The sequence below is a fragment of the Neopsephotus bourkii genome, unplaced genomic scaffold, assembly GCF_033783945.1.
Source record: "Neopsephotus bourkii isolate Nb327-2 ecotype Australia unplaced genomic scaffold, CSIRO-AGI_Nbou_v1 NB_379, whole genome shotgun sequence".
Classification (NCBI taxonomy): Eukaryota; Metazoa; Chordata; class Aves; order Psittaciformes; family Psittacidae; genus Neopsephotus; species Neopsephotus bourkii.
The window spans coordinates 2,163,448-2,188,586 of NW_026900884.1; the positions used below are offsets into that span (position 1 = coordinate 2,163,448).

Consider the following 25,139-nt stretch of genomic DNA (forward strand, 5'->3'; position numbering starts at 1 on the left):
TTGAAATGTTAAATATGGTGCCAGATAGAATTACAGATACAGACATGCTTGTTTGACGTTGTACCTTGCAATCCAGAAACTCCAGTGCACCCCTTTAGTAGAACATTCATTAGGTGCATTCCTCTTCAAGCTTCTCAGAACACTGGTGAGTTCTAGTTGTGTGGGCACACTCTGATCCTCATAGCATCAAACTCTGCTCAAGGCTGCTGAAGATCCTGGATCTGTGTCCTGTCTAAGCCACTATTCAGCTTATAGGAGCAGATGTTCCTAAAATGGGATTCAGTCTTCCACTTCACAAGCTAGAAGGTATGTATTGCAGAGCTAATTTTAAGGCTTCTAATACTTTATGAGGGGGCAACATATACGCTAGGCAAGTATAGCATAATTCCACTGAAGCTGAACAGAATCAAACACAGCCAGATTATGTGGAAATAACCTTCATCAAATATTCCCTCAATAACTAGAAAACATTAAAAATAGTATAATAAATCTTATTCTTGATTTCTTCTACTACTTGTATGTGTATACATGAAAGAAAATTATATTTGTCATTAGCATATAATTAACCTCTGAAATATTCTTTCTTAAGTATGCTATTACTACATCTCTGATTTCTACAGATGGCCTAAATTGTTATTTACTTCTTCCACCTTTTCTAAGAATTCTGAATCATTGATCAGATCTAGACACTAATCAGAATTATAAAGTTGATCTGAATCAGGTGTGGAAATACAAATTCATTTCTTTCAAATTAGCCAAAGAAAAGGATGTTGATGCTGGTCTTATACGATCTCTACAAGGACATTAGACAGGGAAACTAGCAATTACAGTGGTGTAGTCTACCAATACCTTCTTTGTAATTTGTCAAGTAAAAACCTATCCCAGAAAAATTCTGAACTCTGAATCAGTAGGGTGATTTTACATTGAACTAACACTTCATGTTTTGTGAGCACAACACTTTTAGCTGATAACAGAAGCCCCAAATCCAAATTCCCTATATTGTTTAACACAGCCTGTTCTTTCTGACGGGTGCAACCTCAGTGATGAATGAAACTCATTCCAGTCCACTAATTTCAGAAATAGGGTATTGAAAGTAGCAACATACAAACATACATTGCAGTTTTTCTGTCAGCATTGCTTCCTCTTTCTTACACATTCTACTTGTTTTGCTTCTTTTCAATGATGAGTTAAATCATATTGAGTAAGAATAAGGTTCTTTTCTTTTTGAGGGCTTTTGGTGGTTTGGTTTGTTTGTTTTTTTTTGTTGTTTGTGGGATTGTTTTGTTTTCGGTGGAGTTTTTTTGCAAGAACCTAATTTGGAAACGATATATGCTTTAACAAAGGTTTCAGGTAGTTTGCCAGTAATTGAAGAGTTCACATGTCTGTATGTCACATTCAATTTCACAGGCTTCTGAGAAAAAAAAATAAATTCTAATGTCTTTCTGTATTTGTGCTTGCAGGCATCAAGTCTTTCTTTTCTCTCTGAAGTTTACAGCAAATCTTTAGAAGAGTTGAATGCAGGAATAGCAGTTGACAAAAGCTGCATGCATCTTTGAAAATGCAGATCCCTTTCTGGAGTTTACATTTCAAGGACAGCTGATCTGTATAGATCAGTGATGCATATATCTACTTGATTTGTTAGCACTCTTCACTCCTGCCCAGCATTTCTGGGAAGGACAGAGTTGATGGAACAAATTCAATGATCACTTTAGAGTTTACTAATACCAGGAGAAATATATTATGCCTAGTATAATTTGAGTGAGAGGTTGTTTGTTTGGTTTTGCATAAATCAAGACACCCGTCTGAAGTTTTGTTTTGGTGAACGGTCTAAAACCTCAACCTCTGCATTACAGAATTCAATAAATGTATCAGACTATAACATTACAAACTCTTTCGATCAGTTTATCATTTTGTGGTCTAAAAAGTTGATCTCATGAAGGCTGCCTGACCTTCTTCATTCTTGTTTTCCTCAAGATAACACTTCCTCCCTCATCCTCAGGAGGGGGATCAGGTCATAGAATCATAGAATAGATCACCTTAAAGCAGATCCACGGAGCCATACTTCAGTAATACAGTAATAAAATAATATAGTAATATATTAATATAGCAATATAGTAATATATAATATTATAGTATCTATAATATAGTAAAGTATCTATAATATTATAGTATCTATAATATAGTATAATAATATAGTAATAAAAAACACTCAATTTTTGGCACTTGGAATTGAAAAGTAAAATTTCTGAAAGAACTGGAGGCTCACAATCACTTTAAAGCTGTTATTAACAAGACAGATCTGAATTTAAGAAATTACAGATATCTCATATGATACATATGATATGATTTTACAGTTGATTGCAAACCATAAACTACTCTTCTCCGAACTGGTCATTGAAGGACTTTCATCTCATTATCTGATACTCAAGGGGTGTTTGCAGAAATAAATTTCATGTGGGAAGGTTGCTTAAAAAGATCATGCAGTTGTTTCACAAAGGGGTTTGGGATCATCTGAAACAGATGATACAGTCACACATGTAAGACTACTGCAGAATTTATGATGATTTGAGCAGCTCTTTGATGTTGTTTTGCATTCCACAAATATTAAGCCTTCTCTTTAAAAACTGTTCCTTTCCTTTTTCAGTTATAATGCTGTAGTTATAGTTGCTTTGATCTAATATCACTAAGAATTAACAATATCAAACAAATGCAGCTGTAACTGGATCAGCTTAGGCTTTGCCACAGTAAGAAGCTCGCTCGCACTTAATACTTATCTAAGTATAATATTAGCATTTTTTATGTAGACTACATATATTACCTGAAGTACACAAAGGAAAAGTGTTGGGAAGCTGAAAAGGTAGGGGTTTGTACAAAAAACGCTCTTAGCACTTAGTGGGAAGAAAACAAAAAGGTTCCTCTAGTGGGGTTGCCCCCATCATTTTACCACGAGGGTTAGATTTTTTCATTGTATCCTCTGTATCTAACTGCTCGGAGGCCTTGGGCTGGCTTCTGGTCTTTTTATTTATAGCTTAGCCTTGACAGAGCATTTACAGTTCCTCTTAAAGAATACATGTAAAAGCAGAGACATTTTTTGAATATCCATAGGCAATGCGATGGAGAAGTTTACAGAGGGTATACACTTAGTGCACTTTATTGTATGCTGCTACCCAACATCAACTCTTTCACTATCCTTTTGATACAAAGCCAATAGATAATCCTATGGAATGCACTGAAGATTAGATTGACTACTGTAGGAAACTGCGCCTGCATACAGTTTTCAGTCTTCATGCACATTTCAAGAGCACATCAGAAAAGAACTTTTAAAATTGGGTTGTTTCCAGCAACTTTGACTGCTTATTCCCTTTGCCAATTTAGATGCTTCTTTCATTACCTGGACGAAAATTTTAATATTGTAATAATCCCCATAATATCTTGTGTGGTACAAAAAAAAAACAAAGTTATTAATTTGCCTCATAGGATCACAGTTTAAAAAAAAAAAAAAAAAAAAAACAATATCTTGATTTATAGATTCATAATAAAAGTAGCACAATAACAATCTCACAGTAATATTTCCTTGCAGAGAAAGAAACAAATTCCATACCATTCTATGATTCTATGATTAGATCCTTCATTTCCTTCAAAAATTTGAAATTTACTATAGAAATGAACAAACACATTGCAATGAAAATCAGTAATAATTTGCCTAGCACAGTAATCATTGCTAGTAGTTAACGGCCAATATCAAGTTATTGACCAAATAATTTCCCTTCAATTATTTCAAGCTTCAATGTGACTTGCTAAAATGTTTTGCAAGTGTGTGAAACAGATTTAAAAGTTAGAGCCAACAGTGGATAAAAAGACTTTGCAGTATCACCCTGTGATTGCAGAGGAACTGTCATGTGTTTAAGGTTAATTAACAGTGAAATAAGCTTACTTCAATTCCTGAAAAATTTTGGAATCCAAAATACTAATGGAACTGCAAAGTATAAATTACTAGTTGAAGCTGAATCCACTACTTCAGGAAAACACAACAAATGAAAACAGACTGATAGAAATCATACTTTGCTGGTTAAATAGACGTGATGTAAAATGCACAATATCTTGTGTATTAACACATGCAACAAGTACTATGAAGTCTATTTTCTGATGCAAAATGGTCTTAAACTTTTACATTTTATGTTCTTTTAGTTCCATGACAAAAAACCTCTCAGTATGTGTTTAAAGAAAAACATCTTAACATAAAGTCTTTACAGCACTTTTTTTTTATCTCAAAGGACATTTCTCTGGTTTTGTATTGTTTTCTCTGAGATAAAAATGTGGTTTGAGTCACACTGCAATAAATGCAGAGTTACCATACCAGAATTAAAAATATTACCTCTGTTTATTACAGTTCTCAGTGAAGAACATTTTTATGTAGGGACATAATAGTTTAACAATCTCTTTGTATTTTCTCTCTCTTCATTAGCTAACACAACTAAGTTTTAGTTTTTCTTATTTGGAAGAATGTTACTCTAAACTCTTTGCACTGTTACCCAAAAGCACAGACTTGCAGATTGAAGTTAAATGGCAGTAATAAAAGGGATGGATAGGTAATTAAGAATCCGTTCCCTTTGCCACTCAGACCAGCTAATATTTTCTCTTTTTTTAACTCTTTTGATGTGAACATTTTAATCCGTTATAAACTTTCTATCAGGATACATCTAGGATGTATCAGCCAAACTTGCAATAGGGGAAAATAAGGTGAAACTAGATGCACTCAAACCTAAGCTGAACGCTCTTTTTTTGCTAAATATTTGCTGACATAATATGGCACAGTTACAAATTAAAATTATGGTTGGCCTGATGAGACAATGCACAGGCCTAAGTCACATGTTACTAGATGAATTTATCTAGGTATTCTACATGCCTGAATTAATTTTACAATCATTAGGCTATTAGGGGCATACATGAATATACATTTTCAAAACACTATATTTCATCTTATTAGAGAATATGAAACTACTGTAGGAAAGGTTGAATATATTCTGTCTGTCCCTGTGTGAAATGCTGCTGTGCTACTAAGGCAAATTGGATGGGAAGTTACAATTCTGTAAACTAAGTGTTGGGCATTTTAAAATTCCTTATGAATAACTTGCGGCACTAAATGTAGCAGGTTTGGTTTTGATTTGACAAGGACTGTCAGCCTAGAAAAATGCTATGCAACTGTCATGAGAAGATTGAAGATACCTTTTCTGTACTATGCCAAGACACAAATCTACAACTCAAGACAAGTGATACAGATGGAAAACTGTAAACTGCAGGGGGTGCATTGCTGCCTTGAGTGAAGAAGGATTAAAGGCTCATAAACAGCATATGCTATAGTTACACAAGCACGCCCCGTGCACAGCTTGCACAATACACTCTAAACCAAAACCAAGCAGAATCTACAGCTGTGCACTGGAGTGATCCTGTTGAAGGCATACTGAATCAGGGGCAACAGTTTCTGTATGAGCTATCTGTAACCTATTGTTTGTTGTATTAATAAACTGAAGTCTGTTTAGGCCATGCACTAGGCATCTTCTGCGAGTTAACATCATATACTGCTCTTAATATTTTCACCTTGCAAACAGTTAGTGCTTTATTCTCAGATTCCAAGTGAGCTTCATCCATTATTTGCCAGGCAGCCCACGCTGATGTGATTTAAGTTCTTGTGTACATACGACAAAATGAATAAGACAGATAGATGAACAGATTCACTGGGGAAGAATGGCCAATGGTTCAGATACTTAGGGCCTGTTTATGTACAGTAAGCAGAACAGGGTGCAAGTAAACTGTCTTTCATGTTTTTCAAAATAAACTTTTTGGATGTTTTCATTTCCGTGGGGAAATGAAACGTAGAGGGGAACGTCTCATCTACATTGTTTAATAAAAACCTTGCCATTTTAAAATTAAAATTCACATGAGAAGTTAAAGTATTTTGGTTTCAGTGCCTCAAATCACAAGTTACCATTCAGAAGTTACTACATTTTTATCACCATTAGAAAATTGTTCATTTTCTTTTTACTTCTTTTATGCCTTGTGTCACACTCCCCCACCTCTCCCTTGAAAAAAAGTGTTTACAGAAAATACCCTTTTTGCCAGCTGCTTTCAATGTGCTATGGGCAGAGTTCACAGTGTTAATAATTTGCATTAAAAGTACAATTATTGTGTAGGGTGATAGCTAAGTGTCTTACATTTCTACATAAGTGAAAAAAGTGGCGTATGAAATAGAACTGCAGTCACTTAAATGGGTAACTGTTGAATCACTTGTGTGCTCCAGATTATATATAAAGAGATCAGGGCTGTTTCAGCCATCCAAATAGCTGCTTTTGTGCATTTGGGAAAGGTGGTTTCCCCATGCCGTCAAATTCAATCTGAGAAAAAAGTGTTTTTCCAGTTCTTAGGCCAGGTGGAAATGAGTGGTTAGGTGCTACTAGATATAATGAGCCAGAAAATACAGGAGCTTGTTATCTTGTTAGGGTCTTTTGTCCATGAATCCTCTTTATCAAATAAATATCGGGTACAGTTATATAAGCTTGTATGACTCCCTGTCCTGATCATCTGTATATCATTATCAAAGGGAAAAGGATTATGTTACCTCACTTTACCACTAAAGCCCAGGATGTTTATTTCACATAAATGCGACTTCACTGCCAGACACTTACTATCTTTGGGGGTTTATTTTTTATCTGTGTATAAATTCTTGTCTGTGGTTGGCTTTTTTTATTTACTATTGAAATCTGGCTTTTCTCTATTGTAGAATAAATAGTTTTGCTCTTAAATTGAGCTTTCCTAAAAAAAAAAAAAAGGAGGAAAAAAAAACAACCCACAAACAAACAAAACCTAAAACTATGGCTTTCAAAAATAAATCTTGTTTCTGTGCTGTTAGTATGTCAGTGAATCAGATTAAAATTTGCAAGCAATTAAGAAAAAATAGTTAATCCTAACACACATAGCAAACGTAATGATTGAGGGTGGTTTGGGGGAGGGATAAGAAAAAAAATCACTTCCCGTTAATAAAAAAAAGCGTTTGGATTCATGTCCTCCAAAAATGTTGCTCTGACTTCAGTCAGTTACAATGACTGCAGCAAAACTAATTTATAGTTAGCTAATGCTACTTTAGTCTTAGATGGCTGATAAGCCAAATGAAATAACTGCACTTTCTGAAACGTAAGTACTCTTATCAATACACAAATTAAACATTTGATAGTAATGCTAATATAGAAGCTATTTCTGTTTTAATTTTATTTTTCCTGCAGAAATTCTGGTCAGAGAGTTAGTCAATGACAAGCAATAAACTGCAAGGAGAGGGGCGGAGGGGAAATTCCTTTATATGCATCACTGGCCTCATTCTGTCAACATATCACCCAGATAGCTGGATACACACAGAGATGCATTCTGGCAACGCTAGGAAGGGACCTGCATTTCCTGCTGTCTGTTTCAACTTATTAGTAATAGGATGATGCTTCTGGCACATCTAAAATAAATTAATATTCTATTAATTCAATTCAAAAAGGGGTCAGGAAGATATACTGCAGATTCCTTCAGTGCAAATTTCAGACCAATATGTTTTAAAAAGAGTACCAAAGTACTCCAATGTGTAATTGCCTAAAGCTGAACCAAATGACAGAATATATTCCAACAGTTTCCAACACGCCTTCAGTGCAGATTAAGCCACCAGTTCATAGAATAAATATAAATATAGTATTTTCGATGCTAACAGTAATGCAAAGTAATTATTCTAAATAGTTTTGGTTTACTTTAGAAAGAATTTTATTTGAACTGACAAAATATTTTTTTTTATTATTAGTGATTTGAAGTTGTGTTCACTGATGAACATTGAGGTCTTTTTGAATATCAAAGAATGACAGTGCAGCAGTATTTTTTTAAAGCGGTAATAGGCTTGGCAAGAACAACTGACAAACTTTACATAATTGACTTAAGTGTAGTACTGACTGGAAGCATTTGCAAGACTTTATCTAAGTAACTTATACATAGTATAAGACAATGCCAAAAATAAGAGTAACAGAAAAGTCTGAATAAACATTTTAGCACTTACAGTACCTTATTGATAAATAAGATAAAGGAAGATAAAAATGAACAAAGAGGAGACTAAATTTTTGACCAGAAAAAAAACCACCTTTGACCAGAAACACACTCCTACTTGTAAGACATAACACTTGAACTAAGGCTGTGGATCCGGACCATTGATTTGGTTGTGCTGTATTATGGTATTTTGTTCACAATACCTGTGACTTCAGTAGGTCCTCAGATACAGTTATATCCTACTCAACATGAGAAAACCTGTCAGGATTTCACTGGATGTGAGGATGAATTTGGATCATCTTGTAGTCATGACAGGCAGCTGAAATATAAGTAGACAAAGATACCTTTAGCAAAAAAGTCTGAGCACATTTAGTAGCTTGCCCTTTGTGCATTATACAAGTGAAAAACATAAAAATCTTATTTGAATTGTTTAATATCTTATGATTTAAAGTAAACAAGCATAATATCTTCTCAAAGATTCCCCAGAACACTGGGCACTAAGCTGAAAACCTGTAATAATTTTTCATCAGCAATGTTCAAGTCAAAGAGTGTTTACTGTTTAATAAGGTTAGAGAATTTCCAGTCTTTCTTCCTTAGTCTGCTACTTTAAATCATAACTACTAACAGTGAAGTAATTACAACTAAAAGTATTGTTGCACAAAGCTTTCCAGTCATAGTTGGAAAGCATGTTTTTAAATACACTATAAATTTGTGACACGTTTTAGCTCTGGAGGAAAAGTACTCCAGAGGAAAAGACTGTACACACTCAGTTCATTCCATTTCAGAAAACCCTCAGGCCCCAAATCTCTCTCTCCTAACTGTCAAGATTGAAGTGGAGTACAGGGCATCAGAAGCTCAAAAAAGCACTTGGGATGCAACCCTCTTGGGACTTTAAATGAAAAATCTTAAACCTTGGGCTACCAGGCAGCTGATACAGATAGCAAAACATTGTGAACAGTCACGCTCCTTTCTGCTAATCTCTCCTTGCAACAAGAACACACAACTACTTAGTGAATCAGCTGCAGGCAACAGATCATTTATGCAAGTTGCCCAATATACTGCATGTATTTCTTTAATCTGTCTGCCATTTCACAAAGATAGCATCATGATTATCATCAGGGAATTCAAACAGAGCTTGATCTCATTTTCATCGCAATAAAGTTAACAGTCCCTTCGGGTCCTTGAATTACAGCCTCTGGTCAATAACAGCATGTAGACTGCACAACCTGCTGCCCTGCGGGTATGGTACCTCATCACAATTCAAAAGGCCTAGGGAAATAACACTTTCTTCAGACCTCCTGCCTGAACCAATCATGATAAGTTAAATCTGCAGGGAATCTGTCTTGGCTAATCTCACCTATATCACGTAATTCAGTCATATAAATGGAAAACAGTTGCATGTCTTCCTTGGTTGCAACTGGATATAGATTATCCTAATAATAACTCAGGCTATTTTGCCCTCAAACTCCTGATAAAACAAACTGTCCTTTACGCATAAGGATAGGAACCAAACCAGACCCTTGTGAGACACAATGCTAGGCAAAAACATGCAAAAAATTAACTAGGTTCAAAAGTATGCTGGCACCATCTGCTATCCCAGGTGGCTTAGAAAAATAAGCCAGTCCCAAAGAAATGCAAGAATGAAACAAAAAATTACCAATTTCTTTAGTCTTCAGTCTGATTTTACTTCCATATTTAAGCCTTCAGGGTGTTCTGGTTTCATATATCCACACTTTTCTTTCTCTACAATTAGAAAACATAGGCATTTCTTTAATAGAAAACAAAACAAAACAAAACAAAACAAAACAAAAACAACAAAAAAAAAACCTAAGATACTTACACTAATATATTTAATATATTCACAAATTTCCAATAGCTGAAACTTTGGGGAAAAAAAGAACAAAGACCTGGAATTACCTTGATGCTTGAACTTCAAATGTGGGAGCTGGTGAAGTTGAAGAGAGATTCATCACACACTTCTTATCTAGATGATTATCTGGAGAACTATCTGGATCTGCAGTATCAGAGAGGAGATGAGGCAAAAAGGTGGTAAGGTAAACTGTTACAAATCATAGGGGCCAACCTCTACTCATCAGATCCTCAATTTTACACTAAATGGCATGATTCAAAGCCAGATTCTTCTGCTAATTTAATCTGAATTTGGCTCATGGTAAGAACTTGTAACTTTTAGATCAAACTCTATGAACACCCATTTTTTTAATCTAGGGCATTTTTTTTTTGTTGATAATAATCAGTGACATATATTCTTAATGAAACATGATGGGTTTGAAAAAGATTTGTGCAACATGCTTTAAACAGAAACTCCAAATTTGCAATCTCTGCCCTATAGTGTTCTTTAGATTACTTGGATTATCCACATTTCATGTGGATTTTGCTATTAGTCATGAACCTTTCCTATATGTTTACACAAGAAAGAAGTTAAATCAGATTAGAGCTTTATTCATGGTCCAATACAATCAAGCATTTTGCCTATGAGAATGAAGTATGAATTACATTATTTAATAAATGTCTGATTTGAGAGCCAGCACAGTTTTCTTGATGAATGATACCCAGAAGTTATCAAGTCTGTTATGAATGGGAATGGCACTGAGTTTGCATTTATAAACACATTAACAAAAGAAAGATCAATTTTTTTAAGGTGCTGGGAAACATTTTTCTGATAATCTTTCTGTTTATCCTCAACCAAATACCTGTGCTCTGGTACTTTGTAAAAAAAAATTACAGTGTGACATTTTCTTCCAGTCTTTGGAAGCCAGCAGTGTGTGCTGGTAGATCCTAATCTCTCCTTCATCCAATTGACATCTAGTTCAGTTTATCCAAACTTAAATCACTGTGACCAAATAACTGAAGAGAAACTGATTTGTTTCAAAGCTTTTTGTAAAGAGGAAGGAGCAGTTTCCTCTTTAAAGCTCCAGGCTTACCAGCCAGCTGTTAATTTACTATGACTTCCTTCAGTGGTAGTTAAATTGATGCATGTTTAACCAGGGAAAATATTGTAAAAAGGAAAGGCAAGTACTGTTGGGACAATTTCTTTACATAATGCTATAGAATTTTCAATAAAAATAAACAGCCACACTCCTTTGTAGACAATGCCTCTATTGATGTGAATCACTGTTATCATCCTTTACGCATGTAATTCTGCACCAATCAATACATAGTCACAAACACTGTAAGCAGCACCCTGAACTGTGCAGACAGAACTCAGCCGTACTGTTCCTATACCTCTGCTGTGAGTAAAACATCCCCGGGGATAGGTGCCCTGTTCTCTGTAATGGTGTTTCTGTGTTTATCAGTCTGGTCTACTAATAAACCTTGACAAAAATGGAACAGAAAATAAATTCTCTTCCAAATCTCTTAAAATCAATAGTTCCATCTATTTCAATAAATGGGAGAGAATGGGAGAAATCTGGAAATATCTGAGAAGGGAGAGAGAAAAAGACACGCATTTATTTACTACAAAAGCAAACATTCAACAGCAGCTGTATGGAGAGAAATTCCAAACTCCGCAGTAGAAGTCAACAATAAAAGCATTGCAGTAACACATGAGGCATAAAACAGTGCCCATATTTCATGTGGAAAAACTTAGAATTTATTGTTTTAAGATGCAGATTCACTTAGATGCTGGGGAAGGGATCAACAAATGCTAAATAGATCATTAAAAGAGAAAAGAAATAAAGAGTTGAGCAGTAAAAAAAAAAAAGTAAGGAAAACATTAGCTAGATAACATTAAGTAGGATACATTTCTCATGTATTTTATGTAAATTTATTATTTCAGTGTGTTGAATCTCATCCATTACCTTGTTATTTTTGGATAAATCAGATTATTTTTCCCCTTAAGATGAATCCATGTTGTTTGAATATTCACTGTAATGTAAATAGAATACTGGTGGGTTTAGAAATTCTGTACTATAAGAATTATCTCTCAGAGTTATATAATATGCTTCTAATGCTAAAAAATTACAATGTGAACATTAACAATCAGGTATGTTGTATCAGATGCTGAGCCAATAAGAACATTTTTGAGACAAACTAAAGCCATGTTGGCTGTCTTTGGATCATCATGCATCTTAGTTGTATAAATTTCACCTAGTTAATTAGAATGACCAGCATTCTGAGCTGACAGCTACAATTGCTTTTTTTTCCTGCCACAGCAATAGTTTCAGGTTTTTCCTACAGGTAGTTGCTTGTGTCTCTAGTGGGAAAGGAAACCAGAAAAATACAGCACTTCAGAATTAGCTTTCCTTGAAGAAGTCCTACCTGTTTCCTTTTGACTAAAGCTAAGTTTTAATTACAAATATTTGATTTGTTCAAGTATTTTTGTGTCTGTGTGCATATTTACTCCTCAGTACCAAACAGGCATGCAGGATTTTCTGGGTGGCTGAATAGCACCTGGCTCTAAATACAGGTGGGTTTTTTTGTTTGGTATCTTGAGGGGAGGGGTTGGTTTGTTGTGGGTTTTGTTTTGGGGGTTTTTTTTTTGTGCATACAGGAGTGCAGTGCATAGATCTAAATAAGTATTTTAAAATTTGTTATTTCTATGCAAGTATAAGGAGAACTGCTACTGAATGTAGGCTTAGTAGATTTTTCAGATGTACCTATTTAAAATGCAAATGTGTGTATATGTGAATATCAGGGTCTATGCCTATAAAAAGCCTCTTTAAATGTTCAAACTCTTAATTATTTTTTCAAAGGATTCCTGGGGATTCTTTGACTCAGATCACCTTTCAATTTTTAATTTACTTTATTAAAATCTCAATAAATCATCATATTGCCAACTTTTCTATCTGGAATTAATTAACATATCAGAAGATAATTTATCAGTCTCATCTCATATATTGCTTCTCATACATCAATTTGTCATTTCTCTGCTTTCATTCTGCTTTATCTTGTTTCAAATTTCTATTAATCCAGGACATCTATATTTTAACTATTTAAAGGCATCTAAAAGCTTAAATTAGCCAAGTTTTCATATGCCAGATTTTTTAAATTTTTTGCTTGATAGGTGAAAAATATTCTAAACTACTGAATTATAAAAAATATTAGGTTTAAGATTCATCAATGCTGACAAAATCTTGCAATAACAGCTAAGAACCATTTATCTCTAGCAGTATTAACAATTTTGATATAGCAAGACTTGTGTTTTCTGTGCAATCTTAGACAAGTCACTTAAGCCTTCCTGAATCCCAGAGCTTTCCTGTAGGAAATTAGTCAGAAGAATGCAGTAGTGCACTAAATAAACACTCTTCTTCCAAGTACTTAAGGAACTGTAGAACAAACACAGGTTGCCCGCATTTAGAAAATGCAGTGTTCCTACTTCATGGAACTGTAGTGAAGGTGAACCATTCAAGATTATAAGGCACTTGGGAACACACAAAAACTATAGTAGACATGTAAGTAACCATGCATGTGTGAACCAATATGATCAAAGTGATACTAAAAATGCTTTTGGTAGCTGGCCATCTGCCTCCATTAGAAGCCAGGTTCTCATCTGCACTTACAGTTAGGCAAAATACATAGTATCAAATTGCATCTACACCTTTACCTAGTTTCCGCTGATGGCTGCAGTGACAGAAAACTACTGCATAAATGAGATCAATCTTAGGACATTGGATATTGTCTGCAGGAACAGAGGTATATTTTACAGAATTCAGTTACCTTATGCAGACTGTCCTTGGGTAGTTAAGAACTCCAAGTAGATTAACAGCAACTGGAAAGTCATTATGACTTTGTCAGTTAAATATATTATTGTATGAATTCTGAAAAACACAAAAAAGCCAGCTCTTGTGCACAGTAGTTTTAGCAGATCCAAAGTATTCCCATTTTAAAACTTTGTGATATAAACAGAGGACTGCTTCCATCAATATCTGATGAAACCCATTGTCAATGATAGTGGATTATCAAGGATAATCATAAGCTATATGATTTTGTGATACCACTTTTTCAGGAGTGAATGTAGAAGAATCTATGTACTGGAGGCATGAAGTAGAAGCAGGAGAGGCTGCAGATAATCTTTCTTGACATTCTGCAAGACTGCAACTATAAATGGCAGTTGTGAACAAGTGTGATCAATGAACAATAGGAGATTCATCTTACCTGACTGTAGATGCTTACATTGCAGCTACCTGCATATAACTTTGTTGTCTAGATTGGTTCTGTAAGAAGTAATATGTAGCAGGTGAAGAAATACTCACTTTTGGAACACGGTTCATCTAGACTGTTTTAGACATCTATGCAAGATAATACAAATTATGCCCTAAAAGTACCAATTTCCATCATCTGAAATCTGCAAAAACAATTAACATTTACAGGTATTTACACTAGCAGCTTTCAAGTAAGATGAACGTTACCCAAATTGCTGTTAATGAGAAGAGCAAATGAAAAACACTTATCTTTAAACCTGGAAGAAAACAACCACATTCATTCCCACCCTGGCAACCAAAAAAGCTGTTGTGGTCATAAATATTTGTGGGAGTTCAAGTAGAGGTATTCTCTATAATTCATATACCTATAATTTTTTTATGCACCACTGTGCTCTAGTCCTTGTTTTTTAACATATATCTGCTTTACTCAGTACTGGTCTGGAAACTCAAAGGAAAAATGTTTTGCTAATTGCTATTAACAAACCCTTAAAAGGCAGCTACGATCAGCCCCTGACTTGTCTCAGTGGCCTCCTGAAACAGCAAATGCCAATGAATGACTACACTCCAGGGAAAAAAAAAAAAAAAAAAAAATTCCCTTTGTCCTTTAATTTCACTTTATCTCCTTACTTCATACTTTGAGATAGAGCTAAAAAGAAGACAGTAGTCATTTCTTACTAATCTTCTCACCTCAATCAAATCCCTATTATTCACCTTATTCAAAATGAATTATCGTGGTTCTTTTGACTCTCTTTGTTCCTATAGAAGTACTACTATACCTTTAATCACTTTTTTAATACCTATCTGAACTCTTTCAGTTTCAGCTTTTTCTTTCTTAGGCAGCTGTCAGAGAAGGCACTGGGATCATAAATATGTACAGAAATATAAGTAACAGTTTCTTACATACAGTTTGTCAGATTACCACTGAGACTGTGTACTTATTTGTTCACTCCTTGAACTTGGAAAACGTTCTTGTATCAGTTTTTAGACTGTGAATGATCTAAATTACGCAATAATCAGGTAGAATTTGTGAAAGTTTCAAATGACAACATAAACTTGTAATCTCTCATTAATATAATGTAGTCATGAAAAAGTGGCAGTCTGCCAAAGCAAATGGTTTACAACTCCAGGGGAGTACTGTGGGAATATGTTGCAAATTCTACAATAGAAAATACAGGCCTAAGAGTCACAAAACTGAGAAGATGTATAAAGAGCAGAATAAGTTAAGAGAAAAGAGCAAGTAATAGAAAATTGAAAAAAAGATAATTAATTGATCTAGGGACTCTGTCTAGATGGAAGGAGGAAGAGTGGTAGGGGAAAGATACTTTAAGAAATCAGGCGTATTTTACTCTGACAAAAGTGTGAAGGTGTCAGAGAAAATTAATCGTCACACAGCCCATAGAAATATTTGTTCTGGATCCTAGAGGCAGACATCCTTTCCGCCCTCACGCCTTCCCACCAAAGAGACACACAATGATTAAATGAGACTTTTTACTACTTTTTATCAGGTTAGATGCCACTGAGAAAACATTAAAGAACAACTTTTCCTGGACAAAAATGTAACAGTCTGTTTTATTGTTGGTCAGAGAAAAAAGACAGAGGTGGCTTAACACAGCTGAATAATCTTAGAAGCAAAACCATCGCTCAAACTCTTGAAATGTTTTCTATGCATCTTTCATATAGCATTGTTAGAGTGTTTGGGACAAATTAATGCAACTGTTGATATGAAACTCACATGAGAGATAAGTGAGAGTCACATTTTCTTGAAAAATTTGCAGCTATATCAAGTCAGATTAAAAAAGAATAGACTAAGAATTCTTTCAGAAAGATTCTTAAACAGATTCTGCATGACTGCAGGGGGAAAGACAGGGAAGCAAAGGTTTGCAGGGAAGTGAAATAAACTTTAGGAATATAGATGGGCCAAGTTCACTGAAACAATAATACTCTCTGAATCAGGGAGTTTTAAATGTTTTTCAGACAAATTTTGTAGCACCAGGATGACATCAAGTGGCTACTCAAGCCAATTACTCCACACTTGTTGGAAACAGTCATTATGACATCTCCCTAATAAGCTATTCCTACCATGTAAACAAAATTGTGTTACCAACAGCTGCCTCTATTTTAAATTCAGTTTTTGCGTGTCTTGATTTCAAGTCCTCTGTGCTTTCCTTAAGCTTATTTTCATAAATAATAAACCTAGAAACCTTCTAACTCAAGAAATAGATCTCTCTTTCTCTAATATCTTCCAATTCAGGAAATAAGAAATATAGATTTCTTTGGATTTAGCAGGTTTGTTAGACTTTGTAATAATTGGAATAGCTAGGCTTAGCTAGTCAGACTTTAACTAAAGGGACAGAAATTAATTTAATACCTTGAAATATCTTATTCACGTGTAAGGCAGATTATTAATAGTTGAAAAAAATTTCAGAGCTGAAGACAATGAGAACAATCACTGGAACAGCACCCACAGTGACATGGTAGAGTCCCCATTGATTAAGGTTTTCATGATGGGGTTTGACAGAGTGATAATCTGATCCAGGCTCCCTCTGCCATGAAACGCTGGGCCAGATAATGTTTCAAGATTCCTCCCAACCCAGGCTATCCTATGGTCTGTATTCTAAGCAAACAAGAATTCTAGTTTCTGACAAGCTTGTATTAAGGCTATAAAAATATTATAAGCCATTTAGAACTAGTTAATGGATAAACATTTCAAGCACCTTTTTACTTTATTAATGGTACAATTCACTACAGTTTGCACTTCTCAAAATCTTATTCCAGTAAATGTCCATCTTCAAACATGGCAGTAAGGATTGCAGTCCAAAACTGAGTTTGCAGACAACCAAGTATGTAAGAGAATTTATAAGACAATCTCTTTCCAATATGAAGAATGTGGTCTTAAAAGTTTCCACATTTCCTTCCTTGGTGTTGCACAGAATTTAAGTCCTCACAAAGAAAAAAAAAAAGTCACAAATAGCAGAAGTAACAGAACCTTCCTATGAATTTGTATCCATTGATCCCACTATCAAGCTTTACATACCACAAGAACCTCACCCTTTTTCCAAAGACCCAGGTGTATATCGCCTGCTTTTCCTTTAGTGGGACATTATTTTGAATAAATTTCCTGCTTCTGAGTGCCAGTTTCCATGGATTTCATAGGAACTTAAGTAAATTTCAAAGTTGCTTGAAAGTAGCTATCATTTCAGATGTTATTATGGGTACAATGACTAGATGAAGAAAGAGAGACAGCATTGCCAAGTAAGCCTTGTTTCCTCAAGGAGTTAGTTAATAAAAAAAAAAAAAAAAAGCCACACAAAACTGCCACAAAGCACCAAACAAAAAACCTCACCAAATTCCAAACCCCCCGCTAACTGTTGCCCTAAACAGCTATCAATTTTCAAGATACCTGTTTCCGTTCTTTCTCTTCCTTTCGCAGCCTCCTCTATGAATTTAATGAAGGCTAAAACTCTTCTACGTTCCTTTTGTTCTTTCCTTTTTCCCCAGTCTTAATGCACTTCAAAAGGTTACCCGCTCTAAAGATGCCTTGCAAAATATACCTAAAGGAGTTTTGTCCAAGCCTAGTCTTGCCAGCAGTTTCTAGTCTGCTTGCATGTCAACTAATATTATCATTCAAGTACTCAAATGACACCAAGCTGTCGACTTCTGCCAAGAGCTCCTCTATGTTATGTAGTCATGTTTTTTATTAAAACACTCTGACTCGCAAATGTTTTTATCTGCTATGAAGTCCACAGTTAGCAAATCTGTGCTAATTCCTGGAAAAGTAGGCCTTAAGGAAGCTACTTGTCTAGAACAACTAGGCTGCCCTTCAGAGTCTGATAATGACCCGGAAGCCCTCAGGGACTTTTCTAACAACACAATCACCTTGTCTTGTCTAAGCTTTGGGGTTTCAGAGCTGAACTTGATAAGGAATAGCAGCTCTTAGTCATGGCAGACTCTAGAACTAACAAACTTCTTTAGATGACAGACAGAAAACCAGCTGCATTTAATCTGATTTTATGGTACTTGTTATAATACACATTTTTAAAAGTATTTGTCCTCTAATTACACTTTTTTTTTCCTCTCCAATCATTTATTCATATTGAAAGTAGTTTGGGAACAATATAAACAAGAATGTTCATTACTTCATTGCTTTTCTCTTGGCCTTTCACTTCTAGGACAAATGAGAGGGTGTTGCTTTGAAAGTATATTTGATTGTCATGATGCACAGATAAGAATCATGACTATTCCAGTCATAGACTGAAAATAAAGAATACAGAACAGAATGTAGAACACTGACAGAGAATAAAAACATGAGGCACCCATCTAAAGCACTTTAATCAGATTACTTCAGTAGTATTTGATAAACAGCTATAAACATTAGTCACACTACAAAACCTAAAAAATAAACAGGACATCTTAAGAAAGGATAGATATAACCAGTCAGAAAACCTGTTCTTATCATTGTCAGGTGCATGCTCCGTAATTAATTTTTCAGTTTTCAGGGTTTTTTTCTCTACGTTAAGGCTAATAGTGTGTGAGTGTCAGAGTGAGAGAACATGAGCAAGGGTAAAAAGAGAGCAAGCGCATTCATGCACCAAAACTGTTGAAAATAATTTCCCACAGGCTTTAGCTATGATGATAGCAAACAAACAACAAAAAAATGTGACTACTTAAGAATCTCTGTTGGGGTTCCTTTTTGACAATAATTCAGCATGTTTGCCAATACTGAAATCATTGGGAAATTCAAACTATTCCATGTACAGGAGCAAAGGAACAAAGGAATTGTAATGCAGCATTCAGCATAAAGATAGAGACAGATGCTTTCTTTCCAAAGTCCAAGAGAATTTGCTATGTCATTTCTTTTGCCAAAGAAAACACTAAGAAAAGAATGTGGTTCGAGTACAAAACTGTTTGGAAACGTTCTTATTTAAGGATGGGGAAGGATATTTACTGGCAGACAAAAGGAAGAAATGACAAGTTGAGATAATCATACTGAATGCTAAGTACTTTGGAAATATCAGAATTACTTTGTTTTGATTTAATTAATTTAATGAGAAAAAAATTAAAAGCCTATTAAAAACAAAAAAAAAACAAAAAAAAACAACAAAAAACCCTCAACAAGCAAACAAAAAAAAAAACCATGACACCCAAACCAAACAAAAAAAAAAAAAAAAGAAAAAACCCCAAACAACAAACACCCAACCTGTTAATGCATTATCACCTAGCAACTCGAGGTTTGTTTTATGTTATTTTTTGGAGAATCAGGTGATGGAAATTCACATAGTTCTACTAACTTATATTTAACTATCTGAGTGCTATTATAACTTGAGGTATAATTAGTTACAAAGGAGAAATAGGGAAACAGCGAAACTTCTAAGATCGACTTCTGGTCCTACTGGTATACACAGAACCTGACATTACAAACTGAAAGCAAATTGTAAAGATAGATAGGATAATGTAGTTATTTGATTCATTAATGCAATGCTGCATTGTGAACCTAGCCATCAAGAATGCTTATGCTGTTGCTTAGTTAACAAATGAAAAGCTTCAGAAATAGCATAATACAGGATTAGACTCATCAACAGACCTACATTTTCCTTTTGTTACTGGCATACCGGTAGCATCACTTATGACTACTCATTATGCCCTTACCTAGTTTTAGCTTCAGCTAGGGTTGGCCTTAGAGATCTCATCCTTAAGATATTCTTTTACGACATCTTCTTATGGCAACTATTCTTGCTTTCTTTTCCTATATGCCCTCTTTTTGTATTAAGAAGCCATAGCTGACTATCCAGTGTTGGCAGTACTGTGGTTTTGAGCAGGAGGTTGGACTAGATTACCCTCAAAGGTCTCTTCCAACCAATATTTCTATGATTCTGTAAATACTTGTTTTCAGTAAGTATTGCTTTCTAAACTGATGCTAAATTTTACATTAAAAACGGTACATATAAAAATTGTTATTAAGTGTACTTGTCAGAATACAGCTACAGGATACCACTTAGTAATTAATGGACATTAGCTCAGAAAAAAAGCTATTTTGACAAAAATTGTGGTGCTTACACTGAGCTGTCATTATTTAAATAAAAACAATTTCTTTGAAGAACTGTTACTGTGCTGGTTGTTAATGTCTTAAGATGTGAGTATCACACCCTAAATGCTTATTACTGGCTGGTATCATGTGATGATACACATAGATGTTTTTAAAAATTATAAAGACAGACAAAAGGATGTTTTTATATTTTCCACATTATGGGAAAGCTGTCAGGCAAAAATCACTGCGTATGGTTCAATTCCCTACTCCTTTACATTTCGTCACAATAATTTACACCTATTCAAAGGGTATGCAGTTTGTTACCAAACTGGACTGGTTTCAGTTAACACCTAATTTCACTCTGCATATGTGCAAATTAATACATGAGGTGAAAACCAGTGGAGAATTAGGATTCAAGGCAAAAAAATTGTTGTCTGGTGATTAAAAATTCATAATACATTTATAGAATGAAAGTTCATCCGAGGCAACTCCTAAGAGTACAACTAAGTACACATGACGATATCTGAAACTCTTAGTTCTGTCACCTGGCAAGAGGACATAGGTTTGGGTTAGCCCAAGGGTATAAACTAGATAGGCATTATTCCCAGATGGGTTTCCAGAAATAGTTGTTCCCAGCTGTCCCCAGCTCTGTACCTCTGGGCTGTCCAAGCAAACTAGGCAGCAAAAACAAAGTATAGCAGAACTTACGAGCTGAAGTTTCCTCGCAGACATTGCCTCCAGATCTGAAGAAATTAAATTGCAGGCAAAGCAGTCTTAACACTCAGGGAATTTACTTTTACTTGATGTAATTTGTTGCAAATTAACACAAACTTCTAATCAGTGATTTGGTGGGGGGGGGGGGATATTGTAAGCAATTAAACACTTATGAGAACATCTTTCTTCCCCCTTCCCCAGGCCCAGCTCAAGCCAAACTACTACCCTCTCCCACTTGCAAGTCTCAGCTTCCTTTATTTACACCACAGTTTATGTTCTGTCCATCCCAGTTCCTTCAGGGAGGTGTTAGGCAGTACGGGAGGTTATCACCAGTATTCATAGGGAATAAGGAAGCTTTCTCCTGAGAAGACTACATTGGCACAGGGCTTCTCAGTTTTTTGTCCTCTTTATAGTAACAAAAGAAAGGTAAAGTTCTTAGATAAAATTGTCATGCAAAGTCACTATGATCAATGTATGAGCCAGAGCAGGCAGATTCCAAGGTAATAGGGTGATAAAGGACTTGACTTCAAACTTTAAAGCTATAGGAAGAGCCTGTAGGATGCTGAACCTGAGCTAAAAGGCTATGCTTTAGCTAGATTGATTTAAAGAAATTTCAACCTCAGAAAAAATTAAGGTCTTTCACTAAAGGGAAAGAACATTTTACATAATCTAGACGCCAGTGTAAAGAAACAGGATAGATAACAAATAGCTGGTTGTGTGATCATCAAGCCTAGAAAAAGCTAAACATAAAATTAGTTTGCAGTTTCCATGCTAACAGAAGTTACTATATGATCTAATATAAAACACCTAATTTGGGTGCTTAAGCTAAAAAAACAAGTTTCTGTGCAGTAACACAGAACCTTCCAGGACTATAACACCAAAGCACTAATTTTCCTTCATGCTCCCCTGCAAAGGAAACACAAGGCTGTGCTTTTGACCCGGCCCATGCTTCAAAAGGCACGTACCCCTCACTAACATAATGAAACTGTCATCTAGTGGTAGCAACCAGATGGCAACAGCCTCCACAATTTTTTCTACTGATTTCTTTGTTGCCAGGATTTCACTCATTCATGGCAAAATAACGCAGAAAATTTCACAAGTTGTTTCTGTATCAGGAGGGTTAGCCTACATGGCAGAATGCAAGATTCTGCTGATATATCCATGCTATCTCAGCTTCCAAATGCAATAAGGATGAATTACTACACTGTGCCCTGGGCACCTTAGTTTGCTTAATCAGCAAAGCAACTAGCCTAAGAAAACATTGATCTTCTAAAGCTTTAGTGCTTTTGAGATCTAAGCAAGTACATAGTACTGCATTGTGCCATGTCAACACTTGCCAGCAGCTGAATTTATGTGAAAATGTGGAGGTCAGTCTTCTAGGCTGACTTCTCTGATTTGAACTAAAATTAAGTGGAAACTGATTGGTTGAACACATACCAGAAATGACTAAGGAGAAAAAGGAAACGAAATGGGAAGATTATGACAACCAATATCTCAGTTATATGTGTGTGTATGTATGTCTATGAATAGTTACAGCTGAGTGGGAATGGATGGGGAGATTTTACAATCTCTCTGCTACTTCCCCATCATTTATCACAAATTGCAGGCTGTACAGGACTGAGCTAGGAAAAAGATTATACAGCCTAATTTTACTGGAAATGAAACTTACATTTTGAATGGCCTTTTTTGCTTATTTGTGTTTTCAGTTTGCCTTTGATATGACTGTAAAAGATGCTACTGTATCCAGGAAACTCCTCTGAAGGAAGGGGTGAATTTTCCACTCTAAAATTCACCAAACAGCCGATCTTAAATAGCCCATGTATTTTGAACACTGAAATTCATTGCTTTCGGTGTTTGGGTCTTTGAGGAAGTTTGGGTCTTTGAGCAATGTAAGAAAACCTGTAATCAATGGATCTAAAAAGTCACAACATGTAAATTTTCTTCTGACTACATGCTAGATATTGGTCTTATCTATAACTTTAAGTATACAAAAGTCAGTGCTTATAGTAGATATATACCATTTCCACATACAAGGTAATGCATACTGACTGAATTTTACTAATTACATTTTGCAGTATTGGACTGATGCCAGTGGGGAATTCAACAGTTGAATAAGCAGTGCGAAACTCTTCATAACTCTGTTATGGGAAAGAAAAAGATAGTGCGAAATATAAATGTAATTAGAGAGACATGAAACAGACAGTTTATGTTTAAGTGTGAACCTTAAAATTGAAGAGTCTAAGGTGACAGATGCATAGCAAAATTATAATATTTAAACCTAGAATCAGTTAATAATATAGAAACAAAATTGTCTGCTCCTCAAAGTAAATTGAAGTGTCAATGCAAATCAGAATTACAGTACAGGCCCTGCAGCTGGGATACCCAGCTTCTTGGGTGAGAGAGTTTTGTTTATATATGTTAAATATCAAAAGCAAATGAACTTCTCTCTCTAGTATGTTTGGGTTTTTCTCACTAATCTCTTGCTGTTCTAATTTGTATGGACCTCAAAGTATCCCAGATTTGTTAATTTCAAATCTTGTAATTGTTCTAAGTTCACCTTAATGATAGCAAAAGTAATAGCAAACCCCTCTTTTTTTAAGCAAACCAACCCAGGAATCTACTGGGCTGGCAGATCTTCATGAGCTCTTACAGCTTTAATTTTAGCATTGAAAAGCTAATCAAGTTACATTTTGAAACTGAAATGTTACTTCCTGTTGCTAGATTTCATGCTGGTGATTACAAACTGATTTTTATAGGGGGAGGGCTGGAATAGCTTCTTAGAGCCTTCTTACCTAAACTTGGCAGAATGCCTTTCTGCTATTAAAAGTCCACTCGAAGGCTTGACTTTGCACCACTTTTGTTTTTGTTAGGGTCATTATGCTCACATGAAAGCAGATTCATTGCCTGAGTTCAGCCCTTCAAGAAGTTCAGTTTGGATCTGGGAATATGCATAAAGCAGACATCTAACAACATAAATATTTAAAAAAAAGAACCAACAAACCAACCTTAATTGACTGAAGACCCTACAGTCCTACAGTAAACAGAAGAACTTCATACACTATAACATTAATCTAAAGCATGTTTAAGGAGCAAAATCCAATTAAACTGTGCTTTAAGTCACAAATATTGCAATATCTGAATGTGTCAGGTGGTCAAAATAAATCGATTCCTCTATATGCCAGAAAGCATGTGTTCTTTGACTTTCATGTCCATAACGATCTTTAAATACGAACATAAAATACAAAAGACCTATTTGGTTTGCCTACAAATTCTTAGAATGATAAATGTAATTCTAAACAGTATTTGCATCCTCTCACTAAATTTATTCAAGCAAAGAACAACAGTAGAACAATCTGAAGTTTAGTTTCATGTCAGTAGGACGTTTTCCAACAGAACTAGTTAGTGTACATGACTCCTTTTAAGAAGGGGGGAAAAAACAGGGGAGGAGGGAATAAATCAGTAGATCTGTCAGCTATCTGTATGTTATTAATAGAAATTATAATTATTCCATATTCATAGAGGTGTGGCTGTCTGTTTAGTATCCGATTATAGGGCAATTTAGACTGAAAAGCTTCTCAGAAGGTCTGCAGATCAACCTCTGATTCAGAGCATGGTCAGCTTTGAACAGCTGAGGCTGTCAGGCCAGGTTACTCAGGGCTTTTTCCAGTTGAGCTGTTAAAACCTACAAGCATAACGCTGCACAATCTCACACTTTACAATCCTCATGGTCAAAAGTTTTTCCTTACATGAAGTCAGGATCTTTATTCTTTCAGTTCATGCCTATTGTCTCTCATCAGTCTACCATAGATCACTGTGCCTGAGTCCAGCTGATAACCTTGTATTGAAAAGCTTTTATTGGGTGCCCAGTACACCTTCTCTTCTCCAAAGTGAAGAAGCCAAGTTCCCTCAGCGTGTCCTCATAGGGAATGAGCTCCAACCCATTTCTGAGCATCTCAGTGGTCACTGGGCACCTAACCTCTTGGCTGTTTACTTAAAAAAATAAAAAAAAGAAATAAACGCACACACCACAAACCAGATAGAACTGAACAATTGGAAGATTCTAATAGGATCCTCAAGCCCTATAAAACATTGCAAATGACCTTTCTTTAGTGTCTTAAAACCTGACCATGGATCTATGTATGATCATAATTTATGTGACTTGGGTTCAGACAGAG

General features: G+C 35.3%; 1 long non-coding RNA gene across 1 annotated transcript in view; it reads right to left on the reverse strand.

The window, feature by feature from the left end:
* Positions 1-9,255: 9,255 nt before the first annotated feature.
* The window catches only part of LOC133209999 (uncharacterized), a 47,321-nt gene continuing 31,437 nt past the window's right edge, over positions 9,256-25,139 (reverse strand). Inside the window, exons 2-3 of the long non-coding RNA XR_009724824.1 lie at positions 9,982-10,078; positions 9,256-9,807 (exon numbers count right to left, since the gene is read on the reverse strand). This is a non-coding gene — a long non-coding RNA (uncharacterized LOC133209999). The remainder of the gene's footprint in view (positions 9,808-9,981; positions 10,079-25,139) is intronic.